The sequence below is a fragment of the Orcinus orca genome, chromosome 4 (assembly GCF_937001465.1).
Source record: "Orcinus orca chromosome 4, mOrcOrc1.1, whole genome shotgun sequence".
Taxonomy (NCBI): domain Eukaryota; kingdom Metazoa; phylum Chordata; class Mammalia; order Artiodactyla; family Delphinidae; genus Orcinus; species Orcinus orca.
This window is the reverse complement of record NC_064562.1, coordinates 35,555,251-35,576,195: the sequence shown is the minus strand read 5'-3', so window position 1 is coordinate 35,576,195 and position 20,945 is coordinate 35,555,251. Positions and strand designations below refer to the sequence as shown.

Below are 20,945 nucleotides of genomic sequence, written 5' to 3'. Positions count from 1 at the left end.
GGGGTACGGATGCATGGCGAGCCTGTGGCAGCAGAGGCCTGCGTGACATTGCACCAGTCTGATGTGCAACATGCGTTCTCCCCGGGAAGTTGTCCCTGGATCATGGGACCGTGACACTGGCAGGCTGCACAGTCTCCCAGGAGGGGAGATGTGGATAGTGACCTGTGCTCGCACACAGGCTTCTTGGTGGTGGCAGCAGCAGCCTTAGCGTCTCGTGCCCTTCTCTGGGTTCCACGCTGATAGCCGCGGCTTACGCCTGTCTCTGGAATTCCTTTAAGTGTCACTCTTAATCCCCCCTCCTCATGCACCAGGAAACAAAGAGGGAAGAAAAAGTCTCTTGCCTCTTCGGCAGGTCCAGACTTTTTCCCGGACTCCCTCCCGGCTAGCCGTGGTGCACTAACCCCTTCAGGCTGTGTTCACCCGGCCAATACCAGTCCTCTCCCTGCGATCCAAATGAAACCCGAGCCCCGGCTCCCAGCCCCCACCAGCCCCGGCGGGTGAGCAGACAAGCCTCTCGGGCTGGTGAGTGACAGTTGGCATGGATCCTCTGTGTGGGAATCTCTCTGCTTTGCCCTCTACACCCCTGTTGCTGAGCTCTCTTTCGTGGCTCTGAAGCTTCCCCCCTCTGCCACCTGCAGTCTCTGCCCGCGAAGGGGCTTCCTAGTGTGTGGAAACCTTTCCTCCTTCACAGCTCCCTCCCACTAGTGCAGGTTCTGTCCCTATTCTTTTGTCTCTGCTTTGTTTTTTTCTTTTGCCCTACCCAGGTACGTTGGGAGTTTCTTCCCTTTGAGGAGGTCTGAGGTCTTCTGCCAGCATTTAGTGGGTATTGTATAGGAGCAGTTCCACGGGTAGATGTATTTCTGATGTATCTGTGGGGAGGAAGGTGATCTCCACGTCTTACTCTTCTGCCATCTTCCTCTCCCGGGCCCAAGCATCTTTTCTGACCAAACACTATGAGACTAGAAATCAACTACAAGAAAAAAAAAAAAAACTGCAAAAAACACAAATATGTGGAGGTTAAACAATATGCTACAAAACAATGGATCACTGAAGAAATCAAGAATAAATAAAAAAAATAATAATACCTGGAGACAAATGAAACAAAAACACAATGATCTATAATCTATGGGATTCAGCAAAAGCAGTCCTAAGAGGGAAGTTGTAGCAATAAAAGCCTACCTAGGTAAACAAGAAATATCTCAAAAAACGTAACCTTACTACCAAAGGAACTAGAAACAGAAGAACAAACAAAACCCAAAGTTAGTAGAGAGAGAGAAAAATCGTAAAGATCAGAACATAAATAAATGAAATATAGACTAAAATAACAAACCAATAGAAAAGATTAATGAAACTAAAAGCTGGTTCTTTGAAAAGATAAACAAAATTGGTAAACCTTTAGCCAGACTCATCAAAAAAATAGGGAGAAAGCCCAAATCAATAAAATCAGAAATGATAAAGAAGAAGTTACGATAGACACCACAGAAATACAAAACATCATAAGAGATTACTTCAAATAACTATAACCAAAAAATGCTCTACCTAGAAGAAATGTACAAATTCCTAGAAATGTACAATCTCCCAAGATTGAACAAGGAAGAAATAGAAAATATAAACAGACCAGTTACCAGTAATGAATCTGCATTAGTAATAAAAAAAAAAGAGCTCCCAGTAAACAGAAATGCAGGACAAGATGGCCTCACGGGTTAATCCTACTAAACGTTTAGAGAAGAGTTAACACGTATCTTTCTCAAGGTATCCAAAAAGTTGCAGAGGAAAGAACACTTCTGAACTCATTCTATGAGGCCACACTCACCCTGATACCAAAACCAGACAAAGATATCACAACAAAGAAAATTAAATGCCAGTATCACTGATTAATATAGATACAAAAGTCTACAACTAAATATTAGCAAACTGAATTCAACAATACATGAAAAGAATCATACACCATGATTAAACGGGCTTTATCCCAGGGATGCAAGGATGGTTCAATATCTGTAAATCAATCAATGTGACACACTATAGTAACAAATTGAAGAATAAAAATCATATAATCATCTCAATAGAATCAGAAAAACTTTTGACAAAATTCAATACCCACTTATGATTTTTTAAAAAACCTGTCAACAACAACAACAACAAAAACCTGTCAACAAAGTGGATATAGAGGGGACATACCTCAACATATTAAAGACTATATATGATAAGCCCACAGCTAACATTGTACTCAACATACTCAATGGTAAAAAACTGAAAGCATTTCCTCTAAGATCAGGAACAAAACAAGGATGCCCACTCTCACCACTTTTATTTAACACAGTATTGGAAGTCCTAGCCACAGAAATCAGAAAAGAAAAAGGAATAAAAAGAATCCAAATTGGGAAGAAAAAAATAAAACTGTCACTGTTTGCAGATGATATGATACTATACCTAGAAAATCCTCAAGATGCCACCAAAAAACTACTAGAGCTCCTTAGTGAATTCAATAAAGTTGCAGGATAAAAATTAATATACATAAATATATTGCATTTTATACACTAACAACAAACTATCAGAAAGAGAAATTAAGAAAACAATCCCATTTATCACCACATCAAAAAGAATAAAATACTACGAATAAATCTAACTAATGAGGTAAAATACCTACACTCAGAAAACTATAAGACACTGATGAAAGAAAATGAAGATGACACAAACAGATGGAAAGACATACTGTATTCATGAAGTAGAAGACTTAATATTGTTAAAATGGCCATAATGCCCAAGGCAACATTTAGATCCAATCCCTATCCAAATACAAATGGCATTCTTCACAGAACTAGAACAAATAATTTTAAAATTTGTATGGAAACACAAAAGACCCTGAATAGCCAAAACAATCTTGAGAAGAAAGAGCAAAGCTGGAGATATTACACTCTCTGATTTCAAACTACATTACAAAGCTATAGTAATCAAAAGAGTATGCGTCTGGCACAAAAACAGACACAGATCAATGGAACAGAATAGAGAACCTAGAAATGAACCCATACATATATATAGCAATTAATCTATGACAAAGGAAGCAAGATTATACAATGGGGAAAAGACAGCCTCTTTAACAAATGATGATGGGAAAACTACACAGCTAAATGCAAAAGAATCAAACTGGACTACTCTCTCATACCATGCACAAAAATAAATTCAAAGTACATTGAAAACTTAAATGTAAGATCTGAAACCATAGAATTTCTAGAAGAAAACATAGGCAATACACTCTTTAGCATCCATCTTCATAATATATTTTTGAATATGTTTCCTCTGGCAAGGGATACAAGAGCAAAAATAAACAAATGGATCTACATCAAACTAAAAAGCTTTTGCACGGCAAAGGAAACTATGAACAAAACAAAAAATTCACCTACTGAATGGAAGAAGATATTTGCAAATTGTATATCTGATAATGGGTTAATATTCAAAATATACAACAACTCATATAATTTAATATCAATTAAACAACCCAATTAAAAAATGGGCAGAAGATCTGAACAGAAATTTTCCAAGGAAGACATATTGGTGGCTAGCAGGCACATGAAAAGGTACTTAATATCACTAATCAACAGGGAAATACATATCAATGTCACCATATAATACCACCTCACACCTGTCAGAATGGCTATTATCAAAAAGATAACAAATAACAACTGTTGACAAGGATGTGGAGAAAAGGGAACCCTTGTGCACTGTTGGTGGGAATGTAAATTGGTACAGCCACTATAGAAAACAGTATGGAGATTTCTCAAAAAAATAAAAATAGAACTACAAAATAGAACGTGATCCAACAATACCACTCCTGGTTAGAGATCGGAAGAAAACAAAAACACTAATTAGGAAAAATATATGCACCCTTATGTTCATTGCAATAGCCAAGATATGGAGGCAACATAAGTGCCCATCAGTAGATGAATGCATAAAGAAGATTGTGTGTGTATGTGTGTGTGTGTGTGTGTAAAAATGGAATGTTACTCAGCCATAAAAAAAGAATGAAATCTTGCCATTTATGACAACATGATGGATCTAGAGAGTATTATGCTAAGTGAAATAAGTCAGACAGAGAAGGACAAATGTCATATGATTTCACTTATATGTGGAATCTAAAACAAAACAAAACAAATGAACAAATGTAATAGAAACAAAGTTATAGATACACAGAACAAACAGATGTTTGCCAGAGGGTAGGAAAGTAGGGGGAGATACGAAATAGGTGTGGGAGATTAATAGGTACAAACTTCCATTTGCAAAATAAATGAGTCATGGATGTGAAATGTACAGTGTGGAGAATATAGTCAATAACTCTGTAATGTTTTTGCATGGTGACAGATTGTAACTAGACTTATCATAACTAGATTTATTGTAGAGATCAGTCTGTAAGGTATAGACATATTGAATCACTATGTTGTGTAACAGGCACTATCATAGTGTTGTAGGTCAATTATATTTCAAAAACAAACAAGCTAACTCACAGAGAAAGAGATCAGACTTGTGGTTGCCAGAGGCATGGGTGGGGGTGAGGGTTGATGGAGGGGGAAATGGATGAGGGCAGTCAAAAGGTACAAACTTCTAGTTGTAAGATAATTAAGTACTGGGGATATAATGTACAATATGATAAATATAATTAACTATGCTGTCTATTATATATGAAAACTGTTAAGAGAGTAAATCCTAAGAGTTCTCATCACAAGAAAAAGATTTTTATATTTTTTTAGTTTTGTACCTACACAAGATGAGAGGATTTATGAAATTTATTTTGATAATCACTTCATGTTATATGTAAATCAAATCATTGTGCTGTATATCTTAAACTTACATATTACTATATGTCAATTATATCTCCATAAACTGGAATATTAAAAAAACACAATGAGATATCACCTCATACTTGTTAGTATAGCTATTATCAAAAAGACAAGAAATTACAAGTGTTGGTGAGGATGTGGAGAAAAGGGAACCCTAGTGCACTGTTGGGGGGAATGTAATTTGGTGCAACCAGTATGGAAAACAGTATGGAGTTTCCTCAAAAAATTAAAAATAGAACTACCGTATGATCCAGCAATTCCACTTATGGGTAGTTATCCAAAGAAAACAAAAATACTGATTCAAAAATATATGTGCACCCGCATGTTCATTGCAGCATTGGCCAAGATATGGAAACAAGCTAAGTGTCCATTGATGGATGAATAGAGAAAGAAATTGTGATACACACACACACACACACACACACACACACACACAGGAATATTATTCAGCCATAGAAAACATATGAAATCTTGCTATTTGTGACAACATGGATGGACTTTGAGGGTATTATGCTAAGTGAAATAAGTCAGACAGAGAAAGACGAATACCACATGACCTCTCTTATTTGTGGAATCTAAAAAAAAAAAAATGGAGTTTATAGATACACAGAACAGATTGTTGGTTGCCAGAGGTAGAAGGTGAGAGGCCAGAGAAATGGGTGGACTTGTATTTTTTTTTAGTTTAAATAAAATGAATTAAAAAAAATTTAATGTATACAGTTTGCAATAAGAAGCATGAATGGGACCACCAGAATAAGTGTAAGGTTCAGTGAGTGGCAACAACCATGAACTTGACTGCTGGAATAAAGTCAAGATTCACTAAGTCAATACAAACAAGAAGATAAACGGTAGAATAAACTTAAAGTTCAGTGTGACAAAACAACCATTAATGTGGTCATTGGAATAAGGTTAAGGCTTAGAGTGTGTCAGCAATCTAAAATATTACTGGTGGCATAGATTAAGATTCAGTGTGTCACAGCTCCCGAGAAGATGCCTGCTAGAGTGAGGCAACATGCAGGTGAGACTAAGCATGGTGCTGACTGCTGGAATAAGGTTAATGTTCAGTGTCCAATAATGCATGTGAGGATGACCATAAGTTTAAGTTTCAGTGCATGACAACAAGCATGATGATGAATGCTGAAATGAGACATTTACCAATGGCATTTTTCACAGAAATAGAACAAAAAAATTTACAATTGTATGGAAACACAAGAGACCACAAATAGCCAAAGCAATCTTGAGAAAGAAAAGCGGAGCTGGAGGAATCAGACTCCCTGACTTCAGACTATACTAGAAAGCTACAGTAATCAAAACAGTATGGTACTGGCACAAAAACAGAAATATAGATCAACAGAACAGGATAGAAATGACATGTACACACTGTTATATGTAAAAGGGATAACTAATAAGAACCTGCTGTATAGCACAGGGAACTCTACTCAATACTCTGTAGTGGCCTATATGGGAAAAGAATCAAAAAAGAAAAAAAAAAGAGTGGATATATGTATATGTATAACTGATTCACTCTGCTGTACACCTGAAACTAACACAACATTGTAAATCAACTATACTCCAATAAAAGTTTTTAAAAATGAAGTAGATAAGTCAAGACTAAAAAAAAAGTGACTGTTGCCGCACCTGGGTGTGACAGGAACACTTATTCTCTCAGGGAGGAATACATGCAGCTACATTGTTTTCAGTGGCTAATGTGTCCCATCTATGGCTGGAACCTAGGCTCCAGAGAAACAAATTAGTCACTAGGATAGAAGGTGGCGTTCAAGGCGGGAAGGACAGGCCTGAAGTTTCTAGATGCAGTGGGGGTGGGGGGCCTTTCTCCCACCTATAAATTAAAAAAGAGAATAAAAACAGGGCTTCCCTTCTGTTACTTGCAGATATCCTCACTTCACAAGGATCCTGAGAGAAGCAGGCACTTAGCATTCATGGGGAAACAATAAATTGGGTCTGTTGTGTATATAGTACATTTAGAGAAGGAACGAAGCTCCCTGTGAGTGGGAGGCTGCACAGAGTCCTTTGAATACCATGAATGGTCCTGCTTCTCTCTGTACTCCTTTCTCACCGTGTTTTCAGCTGGCATCTCTTACATGCATCCTCTAGTGAAGTCCTTGCCCAAACATCAATCACTGTGTCATCAGATGGAGAAAGAAAGGTCCAAGCAAGGCCTGACTCTGGGAGAAGAGCCCTAGCGGGACCTCACAAGTCTCTTCTTTGGAAATCTAGCAGTTACTAGGCTCCTCTGTACAGCAGAGACACCTTGACCTTCTGCCCAGTCTAGCTAGGGAGTTAGGAAAGGCTAATGGAAATACACTAAAATCCCAACAGTGGGTGTAATTCCAGGTATATGGATTTTTGGTGATTTTAAATTTCATTATATATTTTGAAGTCTCTAGATCTTCTACATGAGCACATATTACATCTATAGTTAAAAAAGTCATTTCAAAAAGAATAAAAATTAAGCACATCCAGACTTTCTGTATGTTATGCTTTTTTATCAAGTACTAGCAAAATTGTCTCCTACATAGATAATCCATGGAATTTAGGTCAGTGGCCTTGGCTCAAAGTTTCAATGATAATTCACTCTCTTTCCAATAATGATAATAACAGGAAGGAGGAAAACACAATCCAATAGTTTTGTAATGTGGAACACATTACCCCAATAATTTATAGCAAATTAACATTCCCACCAGTGAGGAACCATTCACTGAACAGAAGGCACTTGAATGGAAAGGGAGAGACTAGTCTAGGAGTCAATTCCTTGGGAAAGATCCAAGGAGCCAGACTCCTCTGTAAATTCAGACAAGAGTCACCTCCCTTTTCCCTGGGAGTGGGAGAGGGGCTGGTTTTCCAATTTTGGAGATTGCCACAAAAAACCCTCAGAGAATAGGTTTAAAATAATATATTTAATAAAGTTTCACAGATGTTTTATCATCCAGTCAGAAACACAATGAAGTTGAAACATTTAACAGGAGAACTGACCAATCACAGCTAACATTTGTTTAGGCACTATGCTCAGAACTTTAAACAAATAAATAAGCCTTAAAGTAAATAATTCTTATCTTATTTATTTTTCACTGCAACTTGATGAAAAAGTACTTTTTTTTTTTTTTCTTTTGCGGTACGCGGGCCTCTCACTGCTGTGGCCTCTCCTGTTGCGGAGCACAGGCTCCGGATGCGCAGGCTCAGCGGCCATGGCTCACGGGCCCAGCCGCTCCGTGGCATGTAGGATCTTCCCGGACCGGGGCACGAACCCATGTCCCCTGCATCGGCAGGTGGACTCTCAACCACTGCGCCACCAGGGAAGCCCCAAAAGTACTATTTTTTTATCCATTTTGCAGGGAAGAAAATTAACACTTGGAAAGCTTATATTGGGACTTCCCTGGTAGTACAGTGGTTAAGCATTCGCCTCCCAATGCAGGGGATGCAGGTTCCATCCCTGATTAGGGAACTAGATCCCACGTGCATGCCATACCTAAGAGTTTGTGTGCCACAACTAAGGAGCCCACTGGCTGCAACTAAGATCCAGCACAACCAAAAATAAATAAATAATTTTTTTTAGAAAAAGCTTAGGTTGTTTTGCTTTTTTAACTTCACTGTTGCTGACGTTTATAGATAAGAATTTAGCAATCACTTTCTCTTCAAGCATTGCCTTATAATACTAATTACAGAATCTCTAGAACAAGTTCTCAGTAACAAATGCCAATACTCACAGAGAAAAAGGAAAAGACAATACCCTGGGTAAGCTGACAGTCTCCATGGGAGACAGGGAATACGGAAACACAGGTAAAGAGCTGGATTTTTTAATACCTTTTTAGAAACATTGGGTAATCAATGTCTTGAAATATGCAGGTGGATTATTTCCAAACTTCTTAGTGAGAACCCTGTGGATCATTAACAGGCATCATCCTTGACTTCTGAGCACCACAGTTCTAAATGAAAAATATAACTTTTCATTCATGGAACTGCCATTTTCAACAATATGATTATCATAGTTGTTAACTGCCATAATGTTGGAGGACATATAAATGCCCAGGAACTTGGATGTTTACTTTGTTCATAAAATGATATGTGTGATGAGATTGTCTATATACACACACAGACATACAGACACACACACAAATATAGGTATAGATAACTGAAGTGATATAGTGACCATTTAGATGCTTTGTGTTTAGAAATGGATTTACTCCTCATGAGGCTAGCAGCACTGAAGGACTGAGTAGGACTACTGGACTGAGACTATCCTGGTAGCAAACTCTGGAGGGGATTCCAAAGGCAAAACAAGCACCACACTGAGAAATTACAGTGTCACTGCAAAGCCACTGATCACTGTGTTGATGGGTAGTGCTATACTTAGGATGTTCAGAGCAGTAGAAAAAGATTTATCTTCCAAGTGTTTCTTAAAATTGTCCATAGTTAAGAAACATTTTCTCAGGTAGTTAGGGGAAGGAATTAGTAGAAGATTTTCTTACCCATTTATTTATTCTGTGGGTTCTGATGGACCATCGCCTACTGTTTTCATGGTCCAGAAACACATGTTTCTGTACATATAAAAGAATGAAATTGGAACACTCCCTAACACCATACACAAAAATAAGCTCAAAATGGATTAGAGACCTAAATGTAAGACTGGACCTATAAAACTCTTTAAAACTATAGTTATAAAACTATAAACTTTCCTCTTAGAGGAAAACATAGGAAGAACATTCTTTGACATAAATCACAGCAAGATCTTTTTTGACCCACCTCCTAGAATAATGGAAATAAAAATGAAAATAAACAAATGGCACCTAATGAAACTTCACAGCTTTTGCACAGCAAAGGAAACCATGAACAAGATGAAAAGACAACCCTCAGAATGGGAGAAAATATCTGCAAATGAATCAACGGGCAAAGGATTAATCTCCAAAATATATAAACAGCTCATGCAGCTCAATATTAAAGAAACAAACAACCCAATCCAAAAATGGGCAGAAGACCTAAATAGACATTTCTCCAAAGAAGACATACAGATGGCCAAGAAGCACATGAAAAGCTGCTCAACCTTACTAATTATTAGAGAAATGCAAATCAAAACTACAATGGGGTATCACCTCATACCAGTTAGAATGGGCATCATCAGCAAACCTACAAACAACAAATGCTGGAGCGGGTGTGGAGAAAAGGGAACCCTCTTGCACTGTTGGTGGGAATGTAAACTGATACAGTCACTATGGAGAACAGTATGGAGGTTCCTTAAAAAGCTAAAAATGGAATTACCATATGATCCAGCAATCCCACTACTGGGCATATACCCAGAGAAAACCATAATTCAAAAAGACACACGCACCCCAGTGTTCATTGCAGCACTATTTAAAACAGCCAGGTCATGGAAACAACCTAAATGCCCATCGACAGACGAATGGATAAAGAAGTTGTGGTACATATATACAATGGAATATTACTCCGCCATAAAAAGGAACGAAACTGGGTCATTTGTTGAGACGTGGATGGATCTAGAGACTGTCATACAGAGTGAAGTAAGTCAGAAAGAGAGAAACAAATATCATATATTAACATATGTAAGTGGAACCTAGAAAAATGGTACAGATGAACCGGTTTGCAGGGCAGAAGTTGAGACACAGATGTAGAGAACAAACATACGGACACCAAGGGGGGAAAGCTACAGGGGGTTGGGGATGGTGGTGTGCTGAATTGGGCGATTGGGATTGACATGTATATACTGATGTGTATAAAATTGATGACTAATAATAACCTGCTGTATTAAAAAATAAATAAAATTAAATTAAAAATTAAAAAAAGGAAAATATAGGAGAAAATTTTTGAGATCTTAGGTTAGGCAAAGATTTTATAGAACATATATAAAAAGCAGAACCCCTAAAAACTGGGTAATTGAATTTAATTCCCTGCTCTTTGAAAGACACTGAAAAGAAAATAAAAAGACAACGGCAGACCGGAAAGAAAATGTTTGTAAACACATATCTGATGGGAGACTGTATCAATAATACATAAAGAACTTAAACATACTCATTAAAATATTTGAACAGATGCATTACCAAAAAGAAATGATTTGGAGAGAAAACACATAGAAACACAGTATTCATCAGAAAAATTCACATTAAAATCCCCATGAGATACTACTACACAGCTACTAGGAGAGCTAAAATTAAGCAACAACAACAAGAAAAATTGGCAATACCAAATGCTTGAGTGTGCAGAGCTGGATCCCTTCTACATTGTTGATGGGGTGCAATGGCACAGTCTCTTTGAATAATCTTAGATATTTACCCAACAGAAATGTAAAAAATACCCACACAGAGATTTGAACATGAATGTTTATAACAGCTTCATTCATTATAGCCACATACTGGAAACAACCGAACTACCCACCAATTTATAAAGAAATATACAAATTGGGACATATTGATCTAAAGAAATATGAGCTGAGCAATAAAATGGCGCGAACTACTGATGAATAACAGGATTAATTTCAGAAGTGTTTTGGTATGTGAAAAAAGCCAGGTAGTTTATAAAACATTCTAAAAAGGCAAAACTGTAAATACAGAGATTAGTAGCTGCCAGAGCCTGGGGGTGAGGGATTGACTGTAAAGGAACAGGAGTAAATTTTTTTCTAATTAATTTCTATTGGAGTGTAGTTGATTTATAATGTTGTGTTAGTTTCTGCTGTACAGCAAAGTGAATCAGTTATATATATACATATATCCACTCTTTTTTTTGAAGGAGTTAATTTTTGAAGTTATAGAAAGGTTTTCTATCTCAATTAGGGTGTGATTATCCTTTATATTTGTCACAGCTCACCAAGCTTCACACTAAAGATGGGTGAATTGTACTGTTTGTGAATCGAATTTCATTAAAACTGACTTAAAATTTTTTTTAAAATGCAGCTTTTCAAGAGATTTTGAATCAGCAGATTTAGCAAGTGGAATTAGGTCAGCTGCATAGAACAGAACATTCTCAATGGCCTAAGTGAAGTAGCAGCTTATTTCCTCTGGAGAAAGCCAGCCCAAATCTGATAAGGTGTTACCACAGGGACCCAAGGTTCTTTCTTCCTTCTTCACCACCTTGGGTACCTGGGCTCCGTCCACAAAGTCATCTCATGTTCCAGAATGTCTGCTGGCATTCTAGCCATTGTGTTCACTTTCAGGCTGGCAGAAGAGAAATAGGAAAAGAAAAAATGCACTGCTTAATTTGCAAGGTGCTTCCTGGAATTCCTAGACAACACTTCTGCTTTCATTACATTGGTCAGAATACTGTCATGTGGAAAAGAAGGCCAGGAAATGTAGTATTCTAAGAGGTGTATTGCTAACCCCAACTAAATAAAGATCATGTTACTAAAGAGGAAAGAGACAATGGTGTTGTAACTAGTAATCTCTGCTACACTGCATGTGGAATGTTGCCCAGGAAGCTGTCACTTTGACAAGTTTCCCGGATGATTCTGATGCAGGTGACCCCATGGAGTTCACATTAAGGAACAGTACTATAGGAAATCAGAATAAGAGAAAATTATAATTGGCTGGTATTAAGGTTTAATAAGCAGTCCATTTGATGGAGGCAATCAAGGCTAATGAAATGTATATCTTGAAAAGAAAATTTATTTATTAAGAATGCTAGAAAATGAGGTGTGGGTATTAATAACATACTTTAGTTGGCTAGGTATTGTCATATTATTATTAATCCATATATGGATTATTATTCCCAAATATTTAGGATAAACACGGAGCATGTGCACACACACACACACACACACACACACACACACACACACACAAATTGATCACAATTAGCTCTTCCCCTCAGTTGGAATCTTGAATGCTGTAAAACCCCATAGTTATTATCAATATGATTGCTATTACAACGGTACAGTTACCTTATTTCCTAGTTTCCAATTTTGGAAAAGGAGGTTCATTTACAATACAAGCTCTGGTTCCTACTCCTGGCGTCTGTGTTAAGGCCACACTTCCATTTTCCCTCCCTCCTCCTTTCCCTGGCTGCTTCCAAACAAACCCTCCTGTTACCCAGCTTCTACATGAAAAGTTCTTCACTGCCTGTGGCCCTTTCTCTTCATAAAGTCCTTGCTTTAAAAGAGCCAGCACACCCAGTTGCTGTGAGCCAGGCCAGTGTGGCTGCTACTAGGATTTCCAAAAGGTCAGCAGCTGGGGCACATCATTCAAATGGGTGGACTGACTAAACGACCACTGGGCCTTGGGCCCTCCACTCCACCAGCATCAACGCACCCTGCGGCTGAGCCAGACCCCCTCTGGCCATGCTCCACAACGTGCGTCAGCTGGTGGGCCAAGCACCAACCTTGTTTCTGATAGCTAAGTTGTGGTGCAGAAGCTGGAGGACGGGAGAATCCCTTTTAAAACATGAACGGAAGGTATTGATGTGTAGATCCCAAAGGAACTGTAAGCCTCCTAAAAATACTGCTCAGAGTATGCAAGAGGTGATACTAATATATGGCCCCTTGGTTAACATTTATTAAGCATATCTATGTGCCAACCCACTGGGGGGCTCAACATACTTTAAAAGCTTCATGATAATCTTGAGAGTAAGTAATATGTTCCCTCATTTATACTTGAGAAGATTAAGCATGAGACTTTGCCAGAGTCTCCAGCTGGTCCAGAGCAAGACTCAAAGCTAGACATGTTCATTTTATCACAAAGGCTCCCCAGTGAAGACTGAATAGACTCGTAGAGGAAAAGTGCAATTATGATAAGCAACAGCAAATCAATGTGATAATGTTTATGAAACAACAGAAAATTAGAGGATTAAACAAGAGTAACATTTCCAATATATATAAATAGATTTTATTCCTATTAAATCGAGGAATAAAATGATTTTGATAGTCTCCCATTAAATCAGATGGTAGGGGCTTCCCTGGTGGCACAATGGATAAGAATCCACTTGTCAATGCAGGGGACACAGGTTCGAGCCCTGGTCCGGGAAGATCCCACATGCCATGGAGCAAATAAACCAGTGAGCCACAACTACTGAGCCCGTGAGCCACAACTACTGAGCCTGCTAGCCACAACTACTGACGCCCATGCACCTAGAGCCCGTGGTCTGCAACAAGAGAAGCCACCACCATGAGAAGCCCACACACTGCAACGAAGAGTAGACCCCGCTGGCTGCAACTAGAGAAGCCCACGTGCAACGTAGCCAAAAATAAATAAAACAAAACAAAAAAAAACAATGGGGCTTCCCTGGTGACGCAGTGGTTGAGAGTCTGCCTGCCGATGCAAGGGACACGGGTTCGTGCCCCGGTCTGGGAAGATCCCACATGCCACGGAGCGGCTGGGCCCGTGAGCCATGGCCACTGAGCCTGCGCGTCCGGAGCCTGTGCTCCACAACAGGAGAGGCCACAACAGTGAGAGGCCCGTGTACCGCTAAAAAAAAAAAAAAAAAAAAAAAAGGTGGGCAAGAGGAAAACTTGCAAGACAGAACAGGTTGCTTTGCACTTCTGGCAGCACATCACGCGGGGTGCAGCCCGGCAGCCAGGTGGCCTGGGAGGATCATGCCCTGGAAACAAATTGGTGCATACCAAAACTTTTTTTGATATTATTTATCTGGGCAACAGAAGAAATTTAGGAAGACCAAAAAGAGCATTTGCATCACAAACCAAGAGCCAAGTCCTAAGAATGAGGATTTTAAACCATGAGATGCGATGGTAGAGATAAGCAAAAGATTAAAAAGAACATTAACAAGGCAGAGTGATAAGTGCCACGTTTAAGCATGTGGCTTACAAACCACAGCCTGAACAATGTCACCATCACTACTGTCCGGCAGGGGACAGAGAGAGACAGCACGGAGCCACCCTCGGCCGCCCTCTGGTGGTGAGAATCTCTGCGGCCTTGAGGGCCACGTAGCCGCCAACCAGGCACAGTGCCTTCCTGGCACCAAGCGCTCTGTGTGTACTTGTCGAAGGGTTGTTTAGATGGCTGTTTAGATGTTTGAATGTAAGTCTGCCGAGGAACTAGAAACGAGAGACCTTTCTTACTTTGGCTGCCTGGCAATAGAAAAAACACCAAAAAACAACCACCTGTGGGACAGTGAAATTGTACTTGTTCTTTAGAATTGATTGAACACTGTCCTACACACTTAGAAACACTTTAAAAGAGCTTGTATTTTAATTGGGGAGCGAGACAAGCCCGCTGTCAACAAGGCCAGTGCAAGGATCTCAAACCGCAGTGTGAGGTATTTCAGGGTGGGCTCAGCCTTTGTGCTCGGCCCCAGCCCCCATTTTAGGGTCACAGATAAAGGGAGCTGCTGGGCCTGCATCCAGTGGTTCACCCCCACTCAGGAGGGGGCACTCCGGTATGAGCTTCGTTTTTGTTTCCTCACAATGCTGCAAAAATTCTGTCGGGCACTTAACAGGCATTCCTGGGTCCACAAGAAGCTGGGAGGCCTGTCCTTGTCAGAGACTAGGCCAACCCCCTGGCCTTTGGACAGGGCCATCCTGAGCCCCTTGCCCCGCCTGCTCCCACCTCTGCCTTCTGTCCTATCTCCTAGGCTAATTTCCGCTGTAGGGCCTTACCCTTCAGACCCCACCGTCAGCTCCGTGTTGGTTTCTCAGTGGCCCCTGTCAACAGGGATTCCAGGGCTTGTTTCACAAGTGGTATAGAGACTAGAGGAAAAATGTTTAGAACTATATATAGGAGGATAATCAATCCTGTCTGTTCTCAGAAAATGGCCAAGACGGATTTCTGCTGAATCAAAAATATTGCATATATCACACATGTAAATAATATCCTTGGATCTGTAACCCAGGCCCCTTATTGTTTGTGATTCGACCACCTGCAATAGGCCTACAAGTTTTGTTTGAGGATTTGCATGGTTGCCTGTTGGTGGAGAGCCAGGATGGTCCACTTGTCATCTCCCCTGTGCCTCAGCTCTTCAGTGTTCACCCAGTTAAGTTCCAGGGCTATGATTAGGATTGTTAATTTCATTGCCCAGAAGTGACTCCTCACATACCCAGAGGATAAGTCCCAAACACCAAGATGCCCAGCTTAGGGAGCTGCTGTGCATCTGTGTGTGTACCAAAAAGCAGATGGTAGACAGACACACCTATTATTATTGTGATGGGCTTTTGTTTCATCTTAATACCATCTTGGCATTGCTTCACAAAAGGAGGCTGCTTTGTAAACAGTTCACTGTGGAATATAGAGTGTTCCCTGGTGTCGCTCATACCTCCATCAGAGGACGGCTGAGCTTGAATAGCATCTGGTGTAACTGGGTGCAATTTGCATGGATACCTTAACAAAACTAAAACCAGACATCAACTGTGTCAGCTAAACTTTCAGATTCCAGGGGCAGGGGCCAATCTACCTTTCCGTTTCAGTTCCTTGGGTGAGGATTTAAAATCTTAAGAACTGTTACATCATATAGAACTAAAGTTCAATCTCTGTGGCCAGAAAGCACAGGTAAGGACTAGGAAAGTAAATAAACCCCTCCTCATGTCGCGTGACCACCGGCTAGATGTAGCAGTATGATCTTGGAAAGAAATTGATGACTTCATCTGCTTGATTGCACACAAACAGGGCACTGTGAAATAATAGAGAATTTAGAGTAAAAATACCGTAGTTTGAGTCCTGATACTACATTTCTGACTATGGGCTCCTGAACATTTAACCTGCTTAGCCTCAGATTCCTTGACAGTTAAACAAGAATAACACCTTGGTGGTTAAAAACCACTCAATATTTTATTTATATATAAGTATTTATAGGCTCAATATTTATAGGCTCAGTTTCTTCATTATAGGGTAATAATTATTAAATGAGTGAATGTATGTGAAAGCCCTTTGTAAAATAACAAATGCAAAAATGTCTTATTTTCTAAAGTCACTTTCAACTCAGATAGTTCCAATACTATGGTTGCAACATACCTGCTCCTTCAGAGTAGAAACTTTTATCTTCCACCTCTGAAGCCCCTCTGCCAAGTTCAGTGCCTAGGATATCATGGACACTCAATACATGTGAGCCACATGGAAGGAATGAAGCAGAATCTGAATCATTTGTTGCGGGAATGAGTTGGCTGCCTTCAGCAAGTACTTAGTATCCTAACCCTGAAAGTACAAATGTGGAGTGGTTGGTAAAATTGCCAACTGTGGTTGGTAACCACAGGGCATGAGAGCTCCCCCTTCTGGTCTCCCAACTCTGTTTATTTAGGTTTCTGTTTATTAATTTTTTTCACAGATTCTGGGTTGCTAGGAGAGACCTCCCGAACCCCACCATGTCTACCTCATACCAGGCAAAAAATGTGGGCTTAGGAGCACATTCTAACATGCCAACTTAGGAGCACGTCAGTAAAAGTTCCTTGAGCCTGCCTAGGGAAAGAGCTAAGCAAGGGTGGGGTGGCAGTGAGGGCTGGGGGAGCAGATAAAAGTTGACCTTTTCTAGTTTTTTCCTAGTCTGCCTTCCTATCTAGGTGGGAAGATAACTTTGGGATCAAAGGGATAGCACTTGGTTCCAGAGTGGTCTTGAGAATGCGCACTAGCAAAGAAAAGAAATCTGACTGAACTACAGAAGGAGATGTAACAGTCCCTGCAGGGGCAGCAATGGGAAGCATAGGTGTAGCTGTTCACCTACAGAGGAGCTTGTCCCTCAAACAGATTGCTGTGGTGCTCTAAAACCACTTCCTTTCTTCTCTTCATTTTCAGATTTTCTCTCTTCTTGTCTTATGTCTTCAATTCCTTTATAGTTTTTAAAATAATTGTCACAAACGTTTTTGTCACTTTATTGTCACTTTCAATCCTTATCCAGGTGTTGGCCTGAAACAAATAGACTCCCAGATATTTCTCCAGCAAAGATGGGTTTATTTGGGATCAGCACAGAATTGCAATTTGAGGTCTGCAACCATGGTGAGCCATGTGAAAGTCCCCTACAAAAGTGGAGAAGAGGACTGTTTTATAGAGGGGAACGGAAGTTGGGAGAACTGTAGTAAACCAAGGGTCCATGGCTTTTCAGTGGCTGAGTCCTTCACGGGAAAGAAGAGGAGTCTTTCTTCCTATTGGGGTCACCTATCTTCACAGGGCATGAGAGCTCCCCCTTCCTTCCTCCCAACTCTATTTAATTGAGGTTTCTGTTTATTAATTTTTTTATACAGGAAAAATTAGGTGTAGTATGAAATGAAAAGAATTTACCATTGTTTGAAATAATGCCATTTGCAGAAACATGGATGCAACTAGAGATTATCATACTAAGTGAAGTAAATCAGAAAGAGAAAGACAAATACCATATGATATCACTTACATATGCAATCTAAAATTTGACACAAATGAACCTATCTATGAAACAGAAACAGAATCATTGACGTAGAGAACAGACTGGTGGTTGCCAAGGGGGACCGGGTTGGGGGAGGGATGGAGTGGGAGGTTGGGGTTAGCAGATGTAAGCTATTATATATAGGATGGATAAACAACAAGGTCCTACTGTATAGCACAGGGAACTATATTCAATATCTTATAATAAACCGTAATGGAAAAGAATATTAAAAAAAGAATGTATATATATGTATAACTGAATCACTTTGCTATACAGCAGAAATTAACACAACATTGTAAATCAACTATACTTCAATTAAAAAAACAAACAAACAAAAAAAACCCAAAACAAAACAAAAAGAATTTACTGTTGTTGAATTCCCTGGTAGTCATTTGTCTGTGACTTGCTAGAGGTGAAGTGGAGAAAGATTTGTGTGGAGAGGTGGGAGTTTGGAGGAGGTGTTAAGGGAGGCTGGAGCGGAAATCAATCTTGATGTCCCTCAACTATGTAGCAATTGCTACCTCTTTGGTTTCTACCCAGCAGTGAGACACGTGGTCAGATCAGGTGTCTGGACTAATGTGGAGCTTAGGTTCTTCAGCCTGAGCAGATCCTTGGAGGCAGCTGCAGGCCCAGCCAGGCTTAGCCAACAAAAGCTGTTTATCTGATAAATCTTGGAAGTTCAGCTCATTGTTTGACTCAGTATAAACAAGGAGACTTTCTCAAGAATGCTAACACATTCTTCTTCAAAGAATAGGTGACTCAGTCAAGTGCCAGATAAAACGGTCTCAAAATTCTTCATGTATTGGGGTCAACATAGGACAAAGGGATAAGAAATCATTATTTTGTACAATTTTTGTTGGACATGTTAGCCATTTGGATTTGTTTAATCTTCCATTATGATTTTTTTCATGAATATTTGTGGAGATTTAATTGTAGAGAATCTGAAGAACTTATGAGGTCATGCTGCTCAAAAGGTTTCCAGAAGCAGTTGAATCTGAGTCTTGTATTATGTCTTGATCTCTGCTCCATCATTCTGTGAAAGGGAGGAAATGGCAGTGGACTTCCCTCAACAGGTTGTTGGAATTAAGAACCCAAGATTAGAGCCCTGTGCAATCTGTTTTATATTTCTACTCCTTCCCCATCCTCCTGACTCTCCTAGAATTTCTTTTATTTTTATTTTCATTTTTTTACTGAAATATAGTTGATTTACAAAGTTTCAGGTATACAACAAAGTGATCCAGTTATACATATATGTGTAAATATATATTCTTTTCAGATTCTTTTCCATCATAGGTTATTACAAGATATTGAATATAGTTCCCTATGCTATACAGTAGGTCCTTGTTGTTTTTCTATTTTATATATAGTAGTGTGTACCTGTTAACCCCAAATTCAAAATTTATCCCTCTCCCACCTTTCCCCTTTGGTGACCATAAGTTTGTTTTCTGTGTGTGAGTCTATTTCTGTTTTGTAAATAAGGTCATTTGTATCATTTTTTTAAGACTCCACATATAAGGGATATAATATTTGTCTTTCTCTGTCTAACTTCACTTAGAATAATAATCTCTAGATGACCCTGCTAGAATCTCTATCTGAACATGTGTTCTTTTCAAAGAAGCCAGTAGAAATGGGAACGTTCATTGATTTGACTGACCCTCTGATACTAATCTCTGTTCTGAAAGAAAAGTACTGTTCTGATGATATTACAAATAGGGTGTCTCTTAGAAAAGAATTAGGAAAATTAACTTCCTATTTATGTTCTTAAATGAGGCGTAAAGCAGTTCATAGTATGTTTCATTGCAAGCAAGGCTGAAGTGAAAAAAGACATGTCAGATATTATACTGTTCTCTGAGTCTTTGTGCTTTGTTTCCTTCCTTTCCCCACAAAACTACTACAAAAAGAAGCCCACGCTCCTTTCCCATTTACATTCCAACCTACAATCCGCCTTCTCCCCTAACCTTCCTAACACCCTGCATCTAGCGTTAGTGGGATGCTTACCAAACAAGGTCACTCTGTCTCCTTGTTTGTCAAGTCCAATGTGAACAGTCTTCAGCCCTTCTCTCTCTTCTCTATCTTGATGCTATTCATACACTTCCTTCTAAAGCTCACCCCTCCGCGGCTTCCTCACAGTCTCTTCTGGTCTGCTCTAAACTTTGTACCATTATTCCTCAGTCTCCTTCTGGAAATGTTCTTGATCTTTCTTCCTCCCTTTTACTTGTTTGTGACTCTAGTCTCCTATCATTACATTTTATTTTAATTCTTCATAGACACCCAAAAATGGTCTAATTCATAGCCTGGGCTACATTTACCACTGTTATAATTCCCAATACCTCTCTGTCTTGAGCGTGAGATTCCAATTTCCAGTTGTTTATATTTCCACCCATGGGGCCCGAGGCTACTCAAACTTTGTATATACCAAACCAGGCTCTTCCTACTTCTTCCAAGGCCCACTCCCCTAAATTAGCCAGTATGGCACAATACGACCAGTTATATTGATGGGTGCCCAATTGTTCCTGTTAGCCCTCAGATATGTTTCTTGACTTTCATAGCAGGCTGTCTCCCAGGCTCTCCTGTCAGCTGCTTTCTGGCTTTGTTGGCCAATGTAAGGCCCTCACAAGAGATTGGAGGCTGAGTGGAAGAGAGAAACCAAGGTATCACACACACACACACACACACACACACACACACACACACATACATGTACATCTTGCCAGACAATACTTAGCAAAGTTTGTGTTCTTGGTTGGGCACCGTATGAAACACCCTCCCCCTTTTACACTCCTCGAATCATTCCTTTCTCTCCTCTCCATCCCCACT

The 20,945-nt window shown here is 39.6% G+C and overlaps 1 long non-coding RNA gene across 1 annotated transcript; it reads right to left on the bottom strand.

Annotated features, from left to right (window-relative positions):
• Window positions 1–2: 2 nt before the first annotated feature.
• Window positions 3–16,925, bottom strand: LOC125964227 (uncharacterized). Its single transcript, XR_007477006.1, has 4 exons — window positions 16,751–16,925; window positions 8,655–8,776; window positions 6,471–6,562; window positions 3–991 (listed from the first exon to the last, which is right to left on the bottom strand). It is a non-coding gene; the product is annotated as an uncharacterized LOC125964227 (long non-coding RNA).
• Between the last annotated feature and the right edge of the window lie 4,020 nt (window positions 16,926–20,945).